The sequence below is a fragment of the Prionailurus bengalensis genome, chromosome C2 (genome assembly GCF_016509475.1).
Source record: "Prionailurus bengalensis isolate Pbe53 chromosome C2, Fcat_Pben_1.1_paternal_pri, whole genome shotgun sequence".
Taxonomy (NCBI): domain Eukaryota; kingdom Metazoa; phylum Chordata; class Mammalia; order Carnivora; family Felidae; genus Prionailurus; species Prionailurus bengalensis.
The window spans coordinates 92,325,912-92,350,104 of record NC_057350.1 but is presented as its reverse complement, the minus strand read 5'-3'; the positions used below and the strand labels follow the sequence as shown (position 1 = coordinate 92,350,104).

Genomic DNA, 24,193 nt, shown 5'->3' with positions numbered 1-24,193 from the left:
TGTTCTTTCAGAGTAAACTCAACGTGCCATGTTTCAGGACAGGTGAAACATAATTTCTATCCTTTAATTACTTAAAAATCTCTGTACACACTACTAGTAGCTGAAGAAACTGGATCTGCTATAACCAGGCCAAGTCGTTATGGCCAGGTGCTAATAAATGATTCTCTCTTTATCTGATTTGTAGTTCCCAAAGTTGAGTGTGATTAGAATCAGTTGGAGGTCTGCTAAAAACATGGATTACTGTCTCCATCTTCAGAGTTTCAAATCTGTAGTCTGGACGGGGCCTAAGATTTTGCATTTCTGGCAAGTTCCCAGGTGATGCTGGTGCTTCCAGTCCAGGGATCACACTTTAAGAACTGGATTATAGAGTGTTTTCTAACCACAGTGCTTAAGGCTGTGAATGGGCCAGATCCCTTCTGGAGCCCATGCTGGAGAACCACAGAACTAATACACTGATTGGCAAGCTTATTCTGAATTGGAGCAGATGGTAAATATTATAGGGTTGTGGACTTGTAGGTTAGACAGTCTCTGTTGCAACAACTCAGCTCTGCTGTTATAGTAGGAAGGCAGCCATAGACAATACAGAAACAATGGATGTGTTTTCTGTGCAGTAAAATTTTATTTACAAGAACAGACAATGGGCTGAATTTGGCCTGTGGACTGTAGTTTGCCAATTCCTGATCTGATTCATCTATGAGTTACTTGTACCTTTCCTGGCTCACAAATTATCTATATCCTGTACAGTAGCCAGCAACTGTGTGTCCAACTTTGAGCTGAGAGCTTTGGGGGAATATATATAAGAAGCATACTGTTCTTCAAAAGATTAGATCACTATAGTATAGTCTTCAAAAAATTTAAATTCCTAGGCTGGAAGAGATTTCATGCTATGAGTGAATCTTGGAGAATGAGTAGAAACTAGGCAAAAGAGAGCAAAATAAATGTCTTAGAAAGGAAGGCCAGCAAGAGAAAATGCATGGAGGGAACACTGTATTCTTCCAAAGGGCAGCAAGGAGATTTGTGATATGGAAAGGATTGAAAATATTAAGAGCCACAGATGCCATTTAACTAGCATTTATTAAATGTTATTAAATGCATAACTAACATTATGCGTTTATTATGCATACTCTCTATATTGGCACAGTGATAGGTCTCTGGGGCATAGCTAACCAAGGCATAGCCCTTGCCTTCAAGAATCTCAGGTGTATCAAGATAGTACAGAATTCCAAAGCCATATACAGGTATCACGAATGAGATATTCTAAAATTCTTAGCTCATAGTGGGCTTTTCAAAGGGCATTAAACTGAAAATGAAATTTATATGGTTGACAACAGGGAATTTTTGTTAGTTCTTGATCAGTAGAGTGGCTTGAAGAAAACTTTAGGAAAAGTCATCCTCCATAAGCTAGTAAAATGGTAACCTTATAAAAGAACGATTGTTAGTAATAAACTCACAGAAAATTTGCTAAGTTGTATAATAGTTGTATTGGGTTGTTGTTTTGCTTGGTTTTGGTTTTTTGTTTTGTTTTTATATACTTATGAAGATCCAAAATTAGTATGTTATGTTTGTATCAAGACATTATAAGAACTCAGGACAAATTCTAGGGAGTGGTACCATTTTGTCTTTGTGATACAGGTATATACCATTTAATAGTCTGCATAAAGAAAAAAACCTCCATAGACAAGTGGAGCTTTTTATTTCTGAGATTTTATTCCTAAAACATTGGATATAGGGTCTCAGTGGAGTCTATTATCAAATTAAACATCTAGTGGAGCTGATGGTATGTGTTGGTGTGAGTGTTTGAATAAGATGATCTCTAAGCTTCCTTCTAATTTCAGTGTTCTGACTTTAGATGATATTTGAAAGATCCACAAGGAAAAAATTCAGGCAAGTTTCCCTAAGAATCTGAGAAAATCACATCTTGAATAATGCATTTCAAAACATGAAACTAGATTTTATTTCACTTAGTAAATAAAATCCTGAATTCGTGGTTTAAAAAAACAAGGGTTGATCAAAGGCATTATTTTGGACAAGATGAAATATGACTTTTCAGTATCTAAACTATTTTACACAGTTTGATTTTTAATCAAATGCAGAGATACAGATGACAGCATGCCATTTTTAGCTAGTTAGATACCAAGAGAAAGGTGATGGGTAAATTCTCAGGCCTGTGACTTGTAGCTGGACAACTTAGGTCTCCATGAGCATGCCAATATCATTTTTATAATGGCTCCTTCATTTTCAGTGTTGAGGGAGAGCAGAAACCTACATTTGTACTAAGACAGTAATCAATTTCTTGCCCAAGCTTGGATAGAATATTGAAGTATTTTTAAATAAAAATTGAGAATTTAGTAGTTATCTTCAATCCTCCCCATTTCACATCACAGTTATTCCCCACAAATGAGATATTCTAAAATGTCCTGTCTCTATATGTGTTTGTGTATGTGTGGATATGAATCTATACTGATGATATAATGTCACTAATCTTGAGCCAAGAACTTTATTTGAAAATAAGTGGGTCCACAAAGCTTCTCATTGCTGTATTGACCAAGTTAGGTTACTGTTATCAAGAAGCTTGAAATTGGTGAGAAAAGAAAAAGAAGGGTTGGATGAGACTTCAAAATTGGATAAATCTGCAGGAACTACCTGAATCAATTTTTCCTGAAAGCAGAAGAAATTTAAGAGAAAAATCTGGAAATTTTATTTCACTCTGTATTTTGGTAGTTGAGTACTTTATGACACATTATTTACTATTACTTAAAGTTTAAGGGAGATATATGATTTTGAAATGTGGGAGAAAAAATTAGGAAAGCAACGAGAAAGTAAACACAAGGAGTCACAAGCTTGTGCAATACTGCAAGTTGACTTTGAAGAAAATGAATAATTTGTGGGGAATTTTAAAAGGAGGATAAAACACTGTACAGTTTTCAGATATTGCAAAGCTAAGGTCAAAATATAAAAATAGGAGAAGTAAAAATAAGTAGCTCTATAATTATGGCATTATTTTGTTAATGTCTTTTTAATTTATTTTTGAAAGAGAGAGAGAGAGACAGCGTGAGCGGGGAAGGGACAGAGAGAGGGAGACACAGAATCTGAAGCAGGCTCCAGACTCTGAGCTGTCAGCACAGAGCCTGACGGGGGCTTGAATTTGTGAACTATGAAATCATGACCAGAGCCAAAGCCTGCATGCTTAACTGACTGAGCTATGCAGGCACCCCAAAATTATGGCCTTATTAATATCACAGCCCATAAATATGAAATGTAGATAACTAATTTTAGTATTAGGGGATCTAAAATAATAACGAAAGTCTGTCAATCTCCTGAAATGCTTTATATCCATTATTGAGCATCTAATATGTGTTAGGCAATGTGTTAGGCACATTGCATACAATGTCTCTACTCCTCGCAATAGATCTTCAAATTAACTATTTTCACCCTAATTTTAAAGTGAACAAATTAATAGTTACAGAAATTACCCATAGTTACACAGGGATTTACTGGAAGAGTCAGGCTTTTGGTCTTAACTATGCTCTTTCTACTACACTTTTTTTCCTTTGTTTAACCCTTTCTCCCCAAACAGATAATATCACCTGGTGTCCAGTTATCTGTTTTCCACTTTATCTTTTATTAGGTTTCTTAGTACATGGCACAAGGTAAGTGTGCCAGTTAGGCTAGCTAAATTAAGGCACATAAAACATAAAAAATGAGAGCAAGAGAGAAAAGTATTTGTCTGTGTATACATTTGTCCTTGAAATGTTGTTCTTTAAAAAAAAATGTAATTATACATTTTTGCAAAAAGAGTGAATACAGGCTGCTTACAGTAAAAAGAACTGATAAAGTAACTTTAAAAAGGATTAACTAAAGAATGAAATTCAGGAGCCAACTGATAAATTATCTAATACAGCTCCCAATTTAAACTGATCACCTCTGTTTTTTGATTTATGAACAGGAAATGAGCTTTGACTGTTAGGCACCTGGATGAAGAGCCCTGGGTTCAGCTTGTCAGAGTCCTGTAGCCTACAAAGACCCTCTGCTTGCACTAGGATCATTCAATTGAAGTAAGACCTAATTACTTTAATTAGAATGTAAGACTTTTACTCTTGAGTCAACTTTTAATAAGGTGACTTGGCATACCTCTATTATGTGCCAAAAACTGCTTATTTGGGGGGAAAGAATGAGAGCATTATTCTGTGGCAAATTCTTATGCATTCCAATTCCTATTCATCTTTTATTTCATGGACTTGAATACATTTCTTTAGATAGCATTATCTAAGTATTTTAATTCCAGGGATCTGTGGGTGGCTCAGTATGTTAAGTGTCCAACTTCAGCTCAAGTCATGATCTTGCACTCCCTGAGTCTGAGCCCCGTGTCGGGCTCTTACTGACAGCTCAGGGTGTGAAACCTGCTTCAGATTCTGTGTCTCCCTCTCTGCCCCTCCCTCATTTACAATCTCTCTCTCTCTCTCTCTCTCAAAAAAAAAAAACATTAAAAAATTGTTTTAAATATTTTAATTCTGTTGTGGCTGTTGATATTGGTATAATTTTCTTACATTTGTAGTATCAAATCATTTTTATACAACTGTAAATTTTATTATAAGTAGTCAAATTAGTCTCTTTTTAAAGTTTTATTTATTTTTCTTTTTTTTAGTTTAGGTTGGCCCACTGATTTTATTGAAAAATGACAACAATACAGTTTGTGCCATGATTCAGCATGACTTTGCATTGCTTATTTATTTCAAGTTTGTACAGGTTAACTTTTTGGAATGTCTGTCTGTATAGGGTCACATAGACTGTAAACTTCAATTTAGGCACTAGAGGGTTTTTTTTAATTTTTAAAAAATATTTATTTTTTGAGAGTGAGAGAGCGCAAGTTGGGGAAGGGCAGAGAGAAAGGGAGACCATCTGAAGCAGGCTCCACACTGTCAGTTCAGAGCCAATGTGGGGCTTGAACTCACAAATCAGGAAGTCAGGACACCATGACCTGACTTGAAATCAAGAGTTGGATGCTTAACATACTGAGCCACTTAGGTGTCCTAGACATTAGAATTTTAATATATATCTAAAGAGAGTGTATTGTTCTTGAAACATTCTGACTTTGAAAGGATGATGCCAGTGTTTTGATTGAAATATGTTTTTCTGTAAGGCACTAGCAGCAGTTAATGTTCAAATGCTGGTTTAGGCTTACTACGCATGAAACTTTACAAGGCATCCATGATACAAAGACCCAAAAGGCAGCACAGAACCAAGAGCTAGGAAATCTGAGCAGACCCAGCATGTCTACCAACATACTTTAGGAACGTGGACAAATCGTTTAACCTTCTGAGTATTCCCTTAGTTCTGAATTTGAAGGGGTCAGAATAAATCAGAGAAAAGTGACAAATTTACGTGCCTTGAGTTCCAGCATGTAATACAAATGGATGAAGTATCTGGGTGTGAGACAGTAGAGAATGTCAAGACTGTTGGAAGGAGGCTGTGGTCTCATAAAGCCATTCAGATTCAAACACTTTAAAGCTGGAGAAAGAAGTAAATTGTGTGGTGTGGGGGAGGGGGAAGCAAGAGGAGGATTAAATTTGGCCATTGGATTGAATCAATTCTAGGTCATTTCCATTTCAATACATGGTTGTAAAATTTTGTTACTATGTAAAGCAGTTATGGTTTGCCTAGCATCTGTTGAGCTCTGTATGTATTCCTTTTTGAGTAATTGAAGATAAACAAGTAAAATAAAATTTTAGTTTGAATTTCCCCTTTAATTATACATTAGAATTAGGAACAAAAGTGATTTGACCATAAAATACTTAAATGAAGCATCAGTTTATTATTCTGAGGGTTTATTATTATTATTGTTATTAATTGACCTGGAATGAGAACTTTGAATCTAGTACTATAATCTGAGAATAAAATCTAGCCTGTGAGTTACTGGTTAGCAACTTCTCTCTTAATGGGTATAACTTATTAAAAAAATCATGTGAATATCTAAAGGAGAGTCATAGAACCTTTTGGAGACTAGTTTTGTGATTCTTTTTTTTTTAGTTTTTTGGTTCTTTAAGTAGTGTTTAGAAGTTGTATTTTCTTTTGATTCATATTTTAATATTTTAAAATGCTATTTTATATGACAAAATTAAAGTTGTAGTTTAATTACATTTTCTAATACAATATTCTAGCTCCCTCAGTTTTTGCTCTTTTTGCATTTTCCTTTTTATAGCAATGGCATTTATTTATTTCTTTTTACCACCTTTACTGTACATTTCATCAGATGCTAATGGCAATTAGGCAGCGAGCCTAGTGGAAGATGGGAAGTGGGCCAAGTCAATATACTCTGGGGGTCTTATCTATTCTCTTTGGCTTAATTTAAATCAGAATTTATGTCTATAAGAAAATTGAACCCATGACTGTAGGGAGCCACATGTGTTATCTCAGTGACAAAGGGAGAATTAGAAGAAACTAGAATTTTTATGCCCTTGATTGGGCCCTTCTAATAGCTGCTTCTTTCTATATTATTTATATAGCTTTTTATTCAGGATCATATGCATTTATAGTCCTATTCAGGTTACTTCAGGTATGATTAGTTTTGAGAATGGGTGCATTGTGTGAGGTATAAGCATACCTCAGATAATTTTTCGAAGTGTTAGTACACACTATTACTTTCTAAGATACATATCCTGAAATAATGTTTTAAAATTTTTTGCATTAGATGTTATAGTCCAGCCATGTTGTAATGACTTTAAATATTCACTGTTCATTTCTTTGATAGCCAAGTCAAACCTGAAGTACTTAGATGTCAATACCCAAACTGATTAGAACTGGTTAGATCTGTTCCTTGACTGACCTACATCTGACATTAACAAAAAATACAAGGTCTTTTTTTTCCCCCAAAACATTCACAATGTTCTCTGAACTCTACACATATTGTGGAAAATAAGAATAAACATACAACTGGAAATATTAGCAGATATAGTTTAAGGAAAGCTAAATAGGGAGGCTTTCTAATGATGCTATCTCACATCCTATTAATCTTGTTTATTATAGAGGCATTTAAAATTCACCAGTGTGATTAAGTATTTTCTTTATTCTCTTCAATGAATACGGTCATATATGTTTATGAATAAATTCATGAATGTTTATCTTCAGTGTTTTAGTTATGCATTGAGTATATGGACAAAATAGATGTTTAGACCATAAACTCACTTATTCCTTTATTATCTTTCTAGGCTTAGAGAATTAATGACAAGAATGTTTGCTCTATTGCTTAGATCATTGATTCCCAACATAAACACAAAGTAATGCCGAATCTAGATTGAGGTAGTTAATTGCCACCCTTCTTGTATGTATACCTTATCAGTAATTATGAAGCTGAGAACCCTCAGATTTTAATTCCTTTCATGTGACAAAAGATGCTCTGATATGCACTTAACATAAGTTCACCTTTAGCATTTGGCATTTGTTGTGTGCAAGGCTTTCAAATGGAGTGTTTACTTAAAATTAAAGTGCCATTGTTTTTAATAACCCGCAAAAAAATGAGTCTAAAGTATTTTTTTAAAGACATGACAGTGGATTTAAGAGTACAGTAGCTCCTGTGTGAATATTGCAGTTGTTTGAAAAATTTTGTAAAACATTCTTATTATCAAAATCTAATTTAAGGTTTAATGATGCAGTAAAGTTCAGATGTTCACAAAGAAACCAGAATAATAACAGTAAAAATTTAGCCATAGCTTAGTACAATCTAACCAAAATTTTCTGGTCAATTAGATTTGATTGTGTTAAAGAGTGACAAACTGCAAAAGTAATTAGAAATCATGCATTCATGAGTGGCTGGATGCTGCAGCCTGTTAAAGGCATTTTATGCTCCTTGAGGTTTGCCCCCCCCCCCACCTGGGTGTCTATAAACCAAAGTACATGCAATTATCACACTCTTGATTTTTCTTGAGAAGGTTCTCACTAAACTGCTTAATAAATGTGATTTGTTCCAGAATTTAATCTCTATTTTACTTTTCTAAAGAGGCAGCCTTTGCTTACGGTATAATAATAGTAATAATAATAATAATAATAATAATAATAATACAAAAAGAAAAAAAAGAGGACAGTTAAATGATCTAACAGCAGCATATCAATGCAAAAATAAAACCTATAAATAGCCTTATAACACTCAGGAGCTGGGCATTTCTAACCCAGTAGATATATATAATAGGATCTTACTGATACTCTAAGTCCTATACAAGAGAGAGATAAGGAAAAACACTGATGGCAAGTACCTAGAGGTTCTTGTCATGAGCTGTCCTTAAGAACTCTTATACCCACAATGTAATTTCATCTAGAGAATGGTTTTCTGGTTAATCTCAGTATTAGATTAGCCTTGTTAAGAAAAGATTGGTAGTCTCTTTCTTTCAAAGTACATTTTAATAAAAGCATTAAAATATTTTTGTTTGAGCTACATCCTATACTTAACTAATGTATAATTCCTAAGAAAACATTTTAAGTATTATTAATATCTAAATTATTGTACTGTTTCTGGTAGAAATAATTTAGTGTATTAGACTTTACCCTTAAGCTGAAATTATATTACTTATATTTTCTTTATGGATGTTTTATTTCTCTCAGTAGACTAACTTGAAATAGTTTCCTTTCTAAAGAAATAAAAAAAAACCAATATTTATGTAGGGAATAAGACATCAGCCATTAAGACTAAGTGATATTTTAAGGGAGAAGACCCCCAACTCATTAACTTTTTATTTTTGTATAGATAAATCGTTAGATTTTTTTTGCCTAATCTTATAAATCTTTGAAGATTTTTGCTATAGTTTTTGATGTAAATTTCAAAGATATCAATGTTTAACTCTATTAATCAGGTTGGTGGCAATTCATTTAGTACTTGATGCTGAAAATTATCTTTATACAAGTGGCTCCAGTTTCTTAAATAACCGAAAGAAATCTGTAACATTTCCTTGCAAACTTGACATATGGCCTCTTGTTAACTTACTTGGTATGAATTTCATACTTGTGTATATATGAAGTACTTTCTTGTCCTTGAAACATCTTTTTATATTTACGTTTCCAAGTAAAATAATTCTAACATTGATTTTCTTTTTTCAAGCCGAATGTTCACCTTTTAAATAAAAGGTTGTTTGTAACCTGCAAAACACATTCTCTTACTTATATATAAAATATTTACATATAAAATATGTAACAGGTTAATATTTAGAAAAGTACTCGCTAAAATTTTTCAAGGACAATTTCATAGAAATATTTCTGTTGAGCCTATGTTATATGTCAGGCACTGTTTGGGATACTAGAGGAACAGAGTTAATTATGCCTTTGTATTTTCCCTCAGGATATTCATAGTTTATCAAGGATACAAATAATTACGTTGTAGTGTGCTAAGGTAATGTGGGAATGTAAAAAGTAGCACAAAAGTAGGATTATTGTTTTTGTTTTGTTTTTTGTGGTTCTTGGTTTTTTTTTTTTTTTTTGCTCTGTTTTTTTTAACTCCTAAATACTTCTAGCCCAGGTCAATATTTTTGGCTTCAGGTCAAATACCAGGGTGATCAAGATTTTAGAGAGTCAACCTGAAACACAGTCATACCAAACTAATCCAAAACAACCATTATAAAATAACATGTAAGAATTATATGGATGTGTGTTATTACTTTAACATTAAAATATGGAAAATATGTATTTATTTGAAGTTATATGTTATTTCTTATTTACTTTTCTGTTATGAAATTGCTATTTAAGCAGAACAGAGGTAGAATAGTTAAAAGTGGCAATTAGTAATTAACAAGACTAATTTAACAAATAATATGTATGAAATATACCAATATTTTTATCTCGTTCTGTCCTCTAATACAACAATTTATTTGAACTATTTTTTTGGGTTTTGTTGGATATTTAAATTTTATTGACTATATTGTGAATTTAAGATACATTTGAAACTATAAATGGAGAATTTAAATTTAAAAGAACTAAGTAAACAGGTGTTACCTATATTTAATGCAAAGTAACAGTACATTTCTTTCTGTCTCATGATGCAATAGAATATTTTTATTCTTTGTTTCCCTTTCCAGTGAAACTCCTCTGAACTGCCTTCATCCTTTAGGTCATCCTTCTGTTAAGTAACACTAAAATTGAATATAGTTACGTGTAACATTTACTTTAATTTGAAGCTCTGCCCTCATCAAGGCCTCATTACATTAATTCCTTGTATCAGCTCAATGTGATAACAACAAGCTAAATATCCTCTCAAAAAAAAAAAAAGAAAGAAAAGAAAAAGATTACTTAGGATTTTACTTATTTGAAACAGCAGGTATTTACCTGCAGGCCTGTGTCTACAGGCCTGTTTTGGCAGACAAGCTATGTCAACCAGGACTTTTGCTTGTATACATTTACCATATAGGTTAACCCTGTCAAAAATATTCATCAGTTTTGAAAACTTCAGAGCACCTTGTATGATACCATAAGTTAAACCTGTGTTTCTCAGGGAAAATTGTCTCAAAGTACGTAGATAATATGAACATATAAAATCAAAATTGGATTTCAAATAAATTACGCTTTTAGAAAAGAAATAGTCTTCTTTAAATTGGTACTGTTTTCTGCTGATTTTGCTGTTGTCTATAGTAGTTTATGAGTTTTTGTTTCAACCTAAACATGAACAACTCAGGTGCAGTCAGCTCATTTTTTTCTAGATTCCTTTTGACCAGAGCGCATCAGATTTAGAGAAACCACCCATAAATGTATTTTATTTTGATCCTTTTCTTCTTATCATCAGTGTATTTCCATTAGAGAAGAACATTATCCTTGTCTTATACTTTCAAAACGAATTTATGACAGTCCAAGATTTTAATACCTTTTGTATAGCCAGAAATGATAGCCGTCTTGTAGGCTTATGTCTAAGGAGAATATGTTGTTATTTCTATAGAGTCCAAAATCTCATTAAGTACTTCTGCACTTTGACATAACTGAAAAATGATCAGAAGCTTTCATTATGAAATCCTCAATTTCACAGTTGGGCAAAACACCACTCTTTGCGCAGTGTTGCATATAAGGTGTGGAGGGCACTTAGCAGGTAATATCTTTGCATTTTCATAAGCTGATTGGGATTTGTCAAAATTCACATTCATGTAGTCTGCCAAATATGTAGATAGAGGAGTGTGGTAGAATAATGGCCCCACAAGATATTCAGGTCATAATTCCTAGAATTTGTGAATTTATGTTATATGACAGGATGGGGATTAAGATAGCAGATGGAATTAAGGTTGCTAATTACCTGACTTGAAGATAGGAAGAATAGCCATGATTATCCAGGTGGCCCCAGTATAATCACAAAGGTCTTTTAATGTGGAAGAGGGAGGGAGAAGAGTCCTTGTCAGAATGATGAGGTCTATGAGACTTAATGAGACATCGGTTGTTCTGAAGATTTGAAAGGGCACCGGGCAAGGAATGGAGGTGGCCTCTGGAAGGAGGAAAAGTCAAGAAAATAGATTCTCCCCTAGAGTCTCCACAGAAGAACTCAGGTATGCTAGTGCTTTGATTTTTCATCCTAATGCCTTGATTAACCCAGTAATACTCATTTCAAAATCCTGACCTCCAGAAATGTAACATAATACTTTTCTGTTGTTTTATGCCTTTGGGTCTGTGTTATTTGTTGGAGGGCAATAGCATGTTAATATAATGGGTAATGTCTAGTTCTTATTTGGGTAAGATACCAGCATTCCTTGTTTTATGCTTTCTGTAGCTTCATAATATCTTCATAAAAACCTAGAAGATTTGAAACTCCATTTTTCAAAACAAAGCACCTAAGAACTAGAAGTAACATTTTGTTGTTCTGATTCAGTGTGTCATTGGATATACTGAGAAAAGTGTGTTTGTTAATAAGGTCCGATTAAATCATGTTTATACTATGATAGGCCAACACATCTATTATCAGAATTATCCTTTTGTTTGCATGGTTGTAATCTCTGAATCAGGAAATGTAACTTTATTTACTTTTATAAAATAATCAAGTGGATGGTAGGATGTGCATTTATTCTTGTGGTGTGTCTGCAGACTAATACGGTGGCTATTTTGACTGAACATGATGTAGTTTGGGGAGATGAAAAAAACAAAACAAAACATATGACTGATCTATAAATACTTTCCTGTTTCATCTAGGACTTGTGAAATTTAGACTCCTTGTGTCCTTTTGCATCCCCTTTTCCATCATGCCTAAACCCAATTTCCTTTGTGCCTATTGTATAGGAATGCTCTATCTTGGTTAAGTACCTCCCTAATACAATTGCATGTGTCTTTCTTTCTGTCATTAAAATAATACAGTTGTCTGGGTTATACTGACATTTGTATTGTAATCATTCTCATTTCATTATTTGAACTCTTAGAAAACCTGGTCAAAGTATTCACAATGTTAAAATTAAACTAGCATTTACCTCAATGCAAAGCACACAATTAATCCGCAAGCAAGTGAAAGATGATTGTTAATGCTCATGATTACAATGCATTTAGGTTGCACATATAAGTCACATCACTCAGTGCTGCAACAATAGATGTTTCATTTTATGAACTGCAAATCACAGTTGCCAACCAGTAGTTGAGGGAAAAACAGTAACTACTCAAAGTGGATCATCTATGTCATATCCATTTAAAACTAATAGAGTGTTACTTTTTGCTTCCGTTTTTTGAGCTGCCATATGGATTTTCTGTGTTTCCTCTAACCTTCTGTTTCCATTCCTAAAAACCGGGATATTTTTCATTCTGAAGAGGATTTTCCTAGGACATGGGAATTTCAGTGCTCAAACCTGAGTAGTGCCAGGCAAACCTGAATCAGTGGCCATCCTAAAACCAGTGGATGGCTTGAAGATATAATGGGTACTCAACATACCGAAAACATAGTTTCCTTTCCCATATATGTGCTTACAATATATTTTCTGTCTTGGTATATTACACTAAACTGATCAAACCACAAACATAGGAAACATATCTCTTTCTCTTAATGCTTTTTCCAGTATTTCAGTATTCCCTATGACATATTTTAATTTCTTTTTTCTTTTTTAAGTTTATTTATTTTCAGAGAGATAGAGCATGAGCAGGAGAGGAGTAGAGACACAGAGGTAGAGAAAGAATCCCAAGCAGGATCCACGCTCAACATGTAGCTGGACATGGGACTCAATCTCATGACCACAAAATCAGGACTTGAACCACTACCAAGTCAGATGCATAACTATTAGTCAGATGACTGAGCCACCCAGGTGCCCCCATTTTATTTTTTGAATATGGAATTCCTTCTCATGGTTCCAAAAATTTTACATAGGAGAAGATGTGTACAGAAAAGTCCTCCTTTCCACCTTGTTCCCCATCTTTCTAGTTTCCATCCAGTCTAAAGTAGTTATCATTGTTATTGGTTTCACATTCATCTTTATGAATTACATGCAAATAAAGACTGATTTTGTTCTGTGTTGTGTTGTGTTGTTTTTTGTTTTACTTGGCAATAATTACTGTGATTTGAAAATAAGAAGAATGGGTACCATGTAGTATACAGTCAGAGGTTCTTAGCAATTCTGAAATTCCTCTGGGTAAATATTGCCAGCTCACTACCCAGAGGATAAAAAAATATCTTGAATTAGGTCCTGGTTTTGCTCTTTAGGTATGGCTCCCTAGTGTCTGTGTCCCATAGATTTTGGCCTTAGCCTCTAGAGGGATCTTCCATTTCTATCTCCCTCCTTTTATATAAAGAAAGAATTGGAGAGTATCCACCTATTGGTGGTTGAGTAGTGTTTTGTGCCTGTTTCGTCCCAACAGAACGTTGGAAGCTTGGAGATATTTTATGTGTCTTATCTAGTTACAGTCTTTTTGCGAATACAATTCTTTCAATACCTTTTATCCCCACAGTGTGTTTGATTTGTCAGCTGTATGTGACAAAAGTCATTTGACTGTCTTGGGTATTCTATGCATACAATTATATTTTTAGATATATGTAGTTAGTAACAGTTTTACCTCTTCCTTTCCAAAAAATACATTTATAACTTCTTTTTCTTAATTTTTTGGTTAGTATTTTCAGTACAATGTTAAGTAATATTGGTGATGGGAGCTTTTGTCTTGTTTCTGATTTTGTTGGTAATGCTTCTGGTGTGGCTCCATTAAGCATGATAGTGGGTTTTGGACTAAGCTGGATTTATTTTATCATGTGAAGGAAATTGCTATTTAAATCTATTTTATTGAGTTACATTTTTTTTAACGTTCATTCATTTTTGAGAGACAGAAACAGAGCATGAGTGGGGGCGGGGAGTGGGCAGACAGAGGGAGACACAGACTCTGAAGCAGGCTCCAGGCTCTGAGCTGTCAGCACAGAGCCTGACCTGGGGCTCAAACTCATGGGCCACGAGATCATGACCTGAGCCGGAGTCGGACACTTAACTGACTGAGCTGCCCTGGTGCCCCTATTTTACTAAGAATTTTAATAAAAATTGGTTACTGAGGGGCACTTGGGTGGCTCAGTCAAACATCTGACTTCTACTCAGGTCATGATCTCACGGTTCATGAGTTCAAGCCCCGTGTGGGGCTCTGTGCTGACAGCTCAGAGCCTGGAGCCTGCTTCAGATTCTGTGTTTCCCTCTCTCTCTGCCCCTCCCCTGCTCATGCTCTGTCTCTCTCCATCTCAAATAAACATAGAAAAAATTTAAAAAATAGTTATTGAATTTTGACAAGTGGTTTTTCAGCATTAACAAAGATGATAAAATATGTTTCTGGGCTCTATTAATATTATTATACAATTTAATTAAAATATTTCCTAATATTGAAATTCTTAGATTCTTGGAGTAAATCTCACATAGTCATGATGTATGATTCTTTTTGTGTATACTTGGATTATATTTGCTAGTATCAAGATTTTGCTTTGATATTCATAAATGATACTGATTTAAGGGCATATGTGTGTATGCAATCATTGTTGGCCCAGGGGGATTTCTTCTTTAACTTACACTATCTAAGAAATTTAGAGGCATTAAAATTGTTTGATCTTAAAAAACAAAAAGGATTTCCCCATGAAATCCTCTGGGACTGATGTTTTTACATTTATCTCTTTACAAATTGCTCTATTTCTTCTATGTAGGTCAGTCTTTAGATTTTTCCATCTCTTCTGAAGTCAGTTTTAGAAAGTTAGATTTTCCTAGAAAATTATCCATTTTATTAGGAATTTCAGATTTATTTCTGTTATGTTTAGCCACATACTCTATTCTTTGAAATTTATTTTGACTATGTTTTTTTTTTCTTTTGTCACTTTTCATTTTTGTGGATTTCTACTCTGTTTTTATAGAAATAGGCTCATTAGTAATTTTGTTCTTTCAAATAATCAGCTATTGAATTTAATAATTATATTTTCAGTTTTCTTATCTGTTTTTTTCTTTACTGATTTGTTCTGTTTTGCTTCATTGTAATTTCCCATTTCTTATCTAATTCTTGTAATAGATTCTTGATGTATTTTAACTTTTCTTTTTTTATGGATAAAATACTCAAGAATAATAATTCTTCTCTGAGCAATGTATTTAACTTTTAGAACTACATTTTGCAGGAGGAGTGGCAGTTACATAGTCTATGCCCTGTCCCCCCAAATGTAGTTATATAGAGAGGCATAAAACAGTATGACATGTTTTCCTGGAGCAAAACATTTGAATGGGATACTAATCAAAGTTTAAACTTAGCCAGATTACTGAAAGCCTCTTTACAGATTTAACAGTATATATTCTGATAGTAACCTCTTCCATGCATGTAAGATTTGTGATGTATAATTAACAGTTATGTGTATATTTGTGTTTTGTATATGTATGCATCTCTAATAATTTGCTAACAAATTTACTTTCTTATTGGTCCCATTTTCCTTTTAGTAGTTTATTCTAAAATTAGTGAGGAGGGTTAAATGACCATGTTGAGTTTTGAATTTCCTTCTCTTTTATGATCTTAAAATTCATTTTCAAATGTTATATTGATAGTTTCAATTTTTTTATTTATGGGGGAAAGGCAAATATTGCTTCCTAAGATCACACTTTCGATAATAAGTAGGAGTACTCTGAGCAACGGAATAGTTACATAACCTCTCGCATTAGGGACACAAAGAAGGAATGGATGACAGGATTGAAAGGTCTGTGTGTGTATGTGTGTGTGTGTGTGTGTGTGTGTGTGTGTGAGAGAGAGAGAGAGAGAGAGAGAGAGAGAGAGAGAGAGAGAGAAAGAGAGAGAGAGAGAGAAAGGCAGAGAGAGAGAGGGACAGAGAGAGACGGAGAGAGACAGAGAGAGACAGAGGAGGCTTAAAGTTGTTTATACATCTGCTCTTTTAGCTATTGGTCATACTGTGTTCCAAAAAAAAGTGACTGCTATGGACTGAATTGTGTACCACAAAATTCATAAGTTGAAGCCTTAGTTTCCAATGTGATGGTATTTAGAGATAGGGCCTTTGGAAGATAATTAGATTTAGATGAGACCATGATGGTGGGACTCTCATGATGTGTTACTGCCCTTATAAGAAGAGACACCAGAGAGCTTGCTTCTTTTCCACCCATGTACCAGGTACAAAGGGAAGTCCATGTGAGGACACAACAAGAATGTGGTGTCTGCAGCCCAAGGCGAGAGTCCTAACTGGACACAGACCTTGTTGGTCCCTTGCTCTTACATTTCCAGTCTCCAGAACTATGAGGAGTCTATTCTTGTTGTTGAACCCACCTAGTCTATAGTATTTTGTTATGGCACCCTGAGTTGACTAAAACAGTGACATTTCACTTAACTTATGGAAACCTCTGCTAATCATTATGTCTTTTTCAAAGTAGTAAAAAAGATAATGGTTTTTAAGATGGTAGTGATTATAATGGGAGATAGGAAATATTTGCAAAATTATTTTTTGTGTGATACATATGTTTTTAAATGCATATAAAGATAACATACAGACATAGAGTAAACTTGTGAGTTTATAAAGTGTAATGAAAATATGTTGTTTCTAATTCAGAAATTATTACTTGATATGCTTAAGTAAATCCTTTAATATGCATGATTCCTATGTGAATGAAGATTGCCAAAGTATGAAATGAGGATACATTAGCAAAATTACACAGTTTTTGTTTTGTTTTGTTTTGTTTTGTTTTGTTTTGTTTTTTTAGGATTAGAAATTTTGATTTGCTTGCTTAACATTAAGATGTGCTTCCAAGTAGGTTGGGTTAGAATGTGAATATCATTAAAAGAACTTGCTTTGGGATTAACACTTATAACTGTGGTTTTCAATCTTTTTTTTTTCCATTCTTGTCTCGCTCAAGAGATAGGATGCTCTCATTAATAATGGCAGCTGAGGATGCTTTTTATGCTTCATATCAGTTTATATCACTTAGTCCTCACTACCGTTTTTTGTGAGAGGTTTTATCATCTTCATCTGAAATAAGGAAACAATATATAAGGGCAAAGGTATTTTCCTAATTTATATAACTTGAGAGTTGAGGTTTAAATTATTTCATACCTTGAACCATTGACTTATTATTTTGTTTTAGTGTATGGTTAATGAGCTCTTACCTTAGGTTAGAAATCTGGTCAAATTAAGATCCAACAAAGTTGTTTTTCTCCCAGTGATAATGTTGACACATTTTTGTGAAATACCAAATATGTTCTTTAGTAAAAGACTTGGAGCTGCTTCTGTTCTGCTTGTGTCCTAAACATGCAGAATGTCTGCCTCTGAATATTCCAGTTCTGTAAATTGCTGAAGAATTTAAGAGGGTAAGGCACATAGTAGATTCTTAAGAGAAAATAGACATATTTCCTATTCCCAATGACTACTGGAAATTATTTCCCTACAGTAATTACTTTATAAAACCACAAATTGAGGGGTGGCTGGGTGGCTCAGTCGGTGAAGCCTCCGACTTCAGCTCAGGTCATGATCTCACATTCCGTGAGTTCGAGTCTTGCATCGGGCTCTGTGCTGACAGCTCAGAGCCTGGAGCCTGCTTCAGATTCTGTGTCTCCCTCTCTCTCTGCTCCTCTCCTGCTCATGCTCTGTCTCTCTCTGTCTCAAAAATAAATAAAAACATAAAGCAAATTTAAAACCAGAAATTGAATAGTTCATCCTTGACTTCAAGAATCTTTACGAAATTTCATCAGATTTAAGACATTTACCTAATATACAATAGCTATAATTTGTAATCAAAATATTTGCTTCTCCACAGTTCTTTTGATGTCTATGATTCCACCTGCTAATATCTTCTCGAGTATAAATCTGCATGTCCAGCTCTCTGCTGTTGCAGTTTCTAAGGAGTAACTTTGTTCATTGTTTCTTTATGTAGGCAGAGGTTTTAAGCTTGCAGCCTGCTGTGTTTATTGATCTATTTCTTAATAATTCTATATCAGGCAATCACACAATTCACAAATTGTCTGGGAGGGGAAAAGCACATTAGCCATGCATTTAGAGGCCCTCCTAAGAATTTTAGCCTTGTCTGTTATGTAGAATGATTGGAAAGCACCACAGTGAGACTTTTAAACAAATCAGAGTTACAGCTTTTTTGTTCTAAAATATAAATGTTTCTTTAAGGATTCATTTTGGTATTTGCCTAAGGTTGTTTTCCTCTTCAGTTTGAATAGGGTATGAAATTTTCTAAGTCCAAATTAGGTGATTAGCCAAGCCATATTCAGTAATGTTCAGTCTTTGCTCTCAAATGTGCTTTTTCCATTTCGTGGCTCTGCTGTGTCTGGACTTCTATATATTCCGGGCCAGGCAATGTTCAGCTATTCTGATGTCACCTCTGCTCCATCTACTGGAATAATGATTTTTACTATGTATACTCTTTAGCAAAATCACTGTTTTTATAATGACTTTTTAAGAAAGTTTGTCAAAAGCATGGTGCCTAAGAGCATTAAAGTTATTTAGTTAAATTGAGAAACCTCAGAGCAGAATTAAGATGAAACTATTAAATTAATCCTATTCCTTTATGCTCAAATACATGCAGCTGGCACTGTATTCTGTCATGAAAAGATAGAGCACTTCTTTGCAATGAAGGAGAAACTGGCGTATGAGGGCAGAGGAGTAGGTGAATTTTGAAATAAAGCTGGTACTGCAATGTCCGATTTGCTCTGATTCCTGATCTCACAGCCACAGTGTGCTGTTTGTACTCAGACATGCCCAGACCTCTCATATCTCCCTGCCTGTGTCCATGTTAGAGCCCCCTTCTCAATCCTACTTACATGGAAAGCTTCAATCTCCTTTTTTCAAGATTCCTGACAGTTCCTTTTGTTTCCTGACACCTCAGGCTTCAAGAAAGACCCTCTCATCTCTGTCTCCCTATAGTGACTCCAGTGCATTTCTGTTTTAGCATTTTTTCACAAAATTATTGTCTCTGTACATATGTTTTTTTTTCATAAACACTAAAGTCTTTGAAGGCAATAGTATTTTGTTGTTGTTTTTGTTGTTTTTTATGATCAACTGCTTTCGCTAAGGTAGGGAAGTTCCAATACTTGATGTAAGCCCTGGAATCCAGAGAAGTAAAGGCAAAGCAACTTTGTTCTGCATAAAAAATAGTTGCAATATTTTGGGTAGGTGGCAACACAGAGACCAAATATAGAGATACCATGGCTTAAGCAGCCAGCGAGCAAGACTGGGACATAATTGAGGGGATGGGTCATGGTAAACTGGTACTGTGGTTAGATGCTTAACCATACACACTTTGAAAAATAGACATGGCTTAGGAGCATTTTGGAAGTGGGAGTCTATGGCATGTGAAATGTTCACTTTCTCTGACTTTTCTACAAAATACTCAGTCTCTTTTGTTCACCAGTGATTTTGCTGCTCAACGATATTTTGGGGAAACAAAAAGAGATACTATGGTTTTCCTTCAAGGTTGGCCTGGGGTGAAAGCAGAGATGACACATCCGGGGATAGCCAGACATACAGTTTAGGGTGAAAACCTCAGTACCAGCAGAATACCTGGGGGCATGATGTTACTCAATGAAGGAATTAATCGAGGAATGGATGATGCATTTTTAGCAAAATGCAGGAGGAGCCACTCAAGTAACTGATTTTATTTTATTTTTTTCAGAAATCAAAACTTCTTTAAAATTAGCAAGGGGAGGGAATGGCACAGAAGATCCTGAAGAGTCACTCCCATTATTCTTTGCAGCTGCAAAAGCAGAGGTTATAGGTTGGCACTGAGGGTGCCAAGTACTTGCCTTAAGATTCAATAAATCACAGCAAAGACCAGCAAGGGCCCCTGTCCTGGCTCCTTTTAGTCCTCAAAAAGAGACAAATAACCATGGTGCTCAGTTCTGCATGTTAGCACTTTTTCTCTCTCTCTTGATGAAACACAAACCTTCCCAGGATGTAATATATTTTATGCTTTCAAAGGAGGCAGCATGATTTAGTGAAAGACAACAGAGGTCATATGTTTGGATCCTTGCACCAACATGTTCTCACCTTCATTAATTATCTTCAGCATAACTAATGGAATAATATATAAGACTAAGCTGGAGCCAGGGATATAATAGATGCTCAGTTAGCTCTTTCTTCCTCTGTCACCTGCAGTCTTAGAATAAGAAGTCTTCAGCAACATTCCAAGAGTGCCTGTTGATAGAGTGGGTGAAGTACATGTACAGGGGCACCCTGGAGGCAGGGATGAATACCTGAAAAAGGGGAGCCTCAGACTTAGACAAAAACAAAAACAAAAACCCTCTTTTCCAGTTTTGCCTTAGGCTTGCCTTTGGGCTAGACTTTTGTCTTGTTGTAATTAGCTGCTTGGTTGTAAAAGGAAACCTGTCCAGAAACACAGCTTCATGCTCATTCATTCCCTGTTTAAACTATGGAGATTGCTAGAGAGTGAATGTGTCCCCTTAAAATTCGTATGTTGAAATCCTAGTCCCCAACATGATGGTATGAGAGACTTTTGGTGGTGACTGTGTCATGAGGGTGGAGCCTTATGGTTGGGATGAGTGCCCTCATAAAAGAGACCAACTGTAGATAGCTAGCTCACCCCTTCAACCATGTGAGAACACAGACACAGGTGCTGTCTGTGATCCAGAAAATGGGTCCTCACCAGACACTGAATCTGCCAGCATCCTGATCTTGGAGTTTCTAGCCTCCAGAACTGTGAGAAATTTCTGTTGTTTATAAGCCACCAATTTATGGTATTTTGTTATAGCAGCCTGAGCGGACTAAGAGGTATTTCCAGATTGTTGTTGAATGGCTTAAAGGTCTTGTAACGTGGACGAATATTCAGTCTGTCTAAGGATGGTTTTAACAGATTATTTTCATTTGTATCATGAAAAAGCAGATACTTTTTTCATACTGCTGCATCATGTTATTTAAAAAAAAAGCAACATTTTACAGTAAGATTAATTGCTTGTTTCTTCCTTGGCCATATCCAGACTGTGTTCTTTATTTATGAAATTCTTAAGTCTGTAATTTATAATAGGTTTTAGAAAAATGTGTGTGTAAAAATAATGCCAGCAAACATTATATTTAGTTATGATAGTAGTTTCATCCACATATTTTTTTCTTTTGTCAGTAGAAAGTATAAGATTTGTTTCTCAAGAAATTTAGAATTAACTACAAAATCTGTTCTACATTTATGCGATCAAAATTATTTGTATATTTGGCAGCTGGGATTAACCTACTATTTGCATTATTCCATAATGGCTTCACTCAATGCTATGCTGTTAATTTGTATTCAGTCAGTTTATCTGGAATGATTCAGATGTTTTACATGTATTTGTTTTTAGACAGCAAGAAAAAAAAGATCGTGTATTCTTTTCACAATTTACATAAAAGATCCAGATGCAAGTTTATTTGCTTGTGTAAATTCTTCCCATGCTTCTTAAGAGACAGAATTCTCATTTCCCACCCAGATTAATTTGAACATGGTGTGTTGCTTTATTAATTGGTAACGATGCAGTTGTAAAGATGCCTGTGTTTCCTTGAAGTCTCCTGTTAGCTCTTGGAAAAGAGGGGTATGCAAAAGGTAGAAGCAGGAATTGTGTGTACTATATACATGGATAGCTTAGAGGTTCATTAAAGATTCATTTTCAGTTAAAGTAAATTTTTATCATCAATCAATGAATCTGTTGGAAGTTTAGAAATAGGGCCAGACCAGATCTAGTAAGATGTTTCTTCTCTTATGCTACAAAATACAGTAATGATAACTTTTATTTGACTAATTCTATATTGTCTACAAAACATTTCAAGTGCATCTTACTTAAACCTCCAATTCCCTGTAAAGTAGATAGAGCAGGCAATAATTTTCTTCCGTTTTTACACCCAAGGAGGCTGCTTCTCTGAGGGGTAAAGCTGCAGAAAACAATGGAAGAGCTGTAGTCAGCACCCATAGGACTTCTCTCTCCACTATTTCCCTTACATCTCCATGTCGGCTGAAGCCTGTGCAAGGCACCACACTGCCAATCATTTCTCTTCTTGTTTGCAAAGAAGCCACACCACCCAGAAGTTGTGATAGTGACTCTGCAGTGAAATTGAAAAAGACAGGTGAGCTTTCTAACCTAATGTTAAATTTCTCAGGTCCCAATATTGAGTACTTTGGCTGGATTTACAGACACAGAGAAATCATTTATTCACTCAATGGGAAACTGTGATAGGCACTGTGGGCAATACAAAGAATCCCCAGATGTAGTGTGATCCTTGATTTGTTTTTATATTTATTTGTGGTGGAGAATTTCCTTACGCATGTGTGTAAAAGATCATTGAGAACAAGTTACAGAGCTTTGTTAGGAACCCAGCTACGTGTTTAACATGTGGATAGGCACTGGCTGGTCTCTGCCAGGCTCTTGCTGTCATTGTTGCTTCCTTCTAGGTATGTAGGTTAAATTTTATAACGCAGCCACTTATAATAGATTTTTGGCTATAACTTTGGGTTGGCAATATTATGAACATGGACATTCAATCCTGTTCAAGAAGAAATTTTCCCAGGGTCGCCTGGGTGGCTCAATCGGTTAAGTGTCCAACTTTGGCTCAGGTCATGATCTCGCAGTTTGTGAGATCAAGCCCCTCACCAGTCTGTCTGCTGTCAGCACAGAGCCTGCTTTAGATCATCTGCATCCTTCTCTCTCTGCCCCTACCCTGCTCCTGTTTTCTCTCTCTCAAAAATAAATAAACATTAAAAAAATTCCCATGATACAGTTAGTTAAACTATACATTCTTTTATTTAATTGTATTCAATTGTATCCATTTTCTGCTCTTTGTGATTGTTCAAGTCTAGTAAAGAAGAGACAAAGATAAAGGGAATTGTATTTTTTTTGGGCAAAACTAGCGTGTGCTTTCTTAATTCCTCATGATGTCCAAATAGCTAATACAGTATCCAAGGGTTTTTCATGGTACCTTTTATTTTATTTTATTTTATTTTATTTTAATTTTTATTTTTTAATGTTTATTTATTTTTGAGAGAGGGAGAAAGAGACAGAGCATGAACTGGGGAGGGGCAGAGAGAGAGAGGGAGACACAGAATCTGAAACAGGCTCCAGGCTCTGAGCTGTCAGCATGGAGCCCTACGCAGGGCTCAAATTCGGGAACAGTGACGACATGACCTGAGCTGAAGTCAGATACTTAGCCAACTGACTAATTTAACTAACTGAATAGTTAAATATAACTTTCCTTTTCCAGTGTCAGATTCAAAATCCTTTTCACATAATAGTGCACACTACAGTCTAACCCCTAGTTTCACATGTCATATTGTCTTAAAGCCCTTCTACTTCTGAAGAAAACAATTGTTCCACATGAATGGTGCTATGCCAGAATCCATTTTCAGGTGGTTAGTAGTATCTGCTTTATAATGGTAATTGAATTTGCTTATTCTGATTTTAAAAATTTCATGAAACTCCTGTTTATGGATTATTTTATTAAAACTGTTTGACATTATTCGCATTGATGATAGTTGGAAAACATAACTCACCAGCAAGTTTTCATAGTAACTAGAGGCCAACAAGCTCCTATTTGGGGGGAAAAAAACTAAATGTGAAATAAAAATATTTTAATGTCTTACATTAGAAAAATAGCAAATTAAGGATTATTTACAACATTCTAGAAGCAAATTTTGAGAGCATTTGTTTGGGTTATGTGTAAATCGTCATATTTATTATAATTTTATGACTTAAATTTATATTTGAATTTATATTTGAATTCCCTGTTCCATGTTTCACTTTGCTGGTAAATATCATGTTTCAGTTTTTAGAAAGTTTCACATCTCTGGGTCTATAT

The 24,193-nt window shown here is 34.8% G+C and overlaps 1 protein-coding gene across 1 annotated transcript in view; it reads left to right on the top strand.

Annotated features, from left to right (window-relative positions):
• The window catches only part of NAALADL2 (N-acetylated alpha-linked acidic dipeptidase like 2), a 1,353,396-nt gene that overhangs the window by 311,632 nt on the left and 1,017,571 nt on the right, over positions 1-24,193 (top strand). Inside the window, exon 3 of the mRNA XM_043594881.1 lies at positions 3,947-4,055. The gene's annotated coding sequence lies outside the window, so the exon portion shown is untranslated. The remainder of the gene's footprint in view (positions 1-3,946; positions 4,056-24,193) is intronic.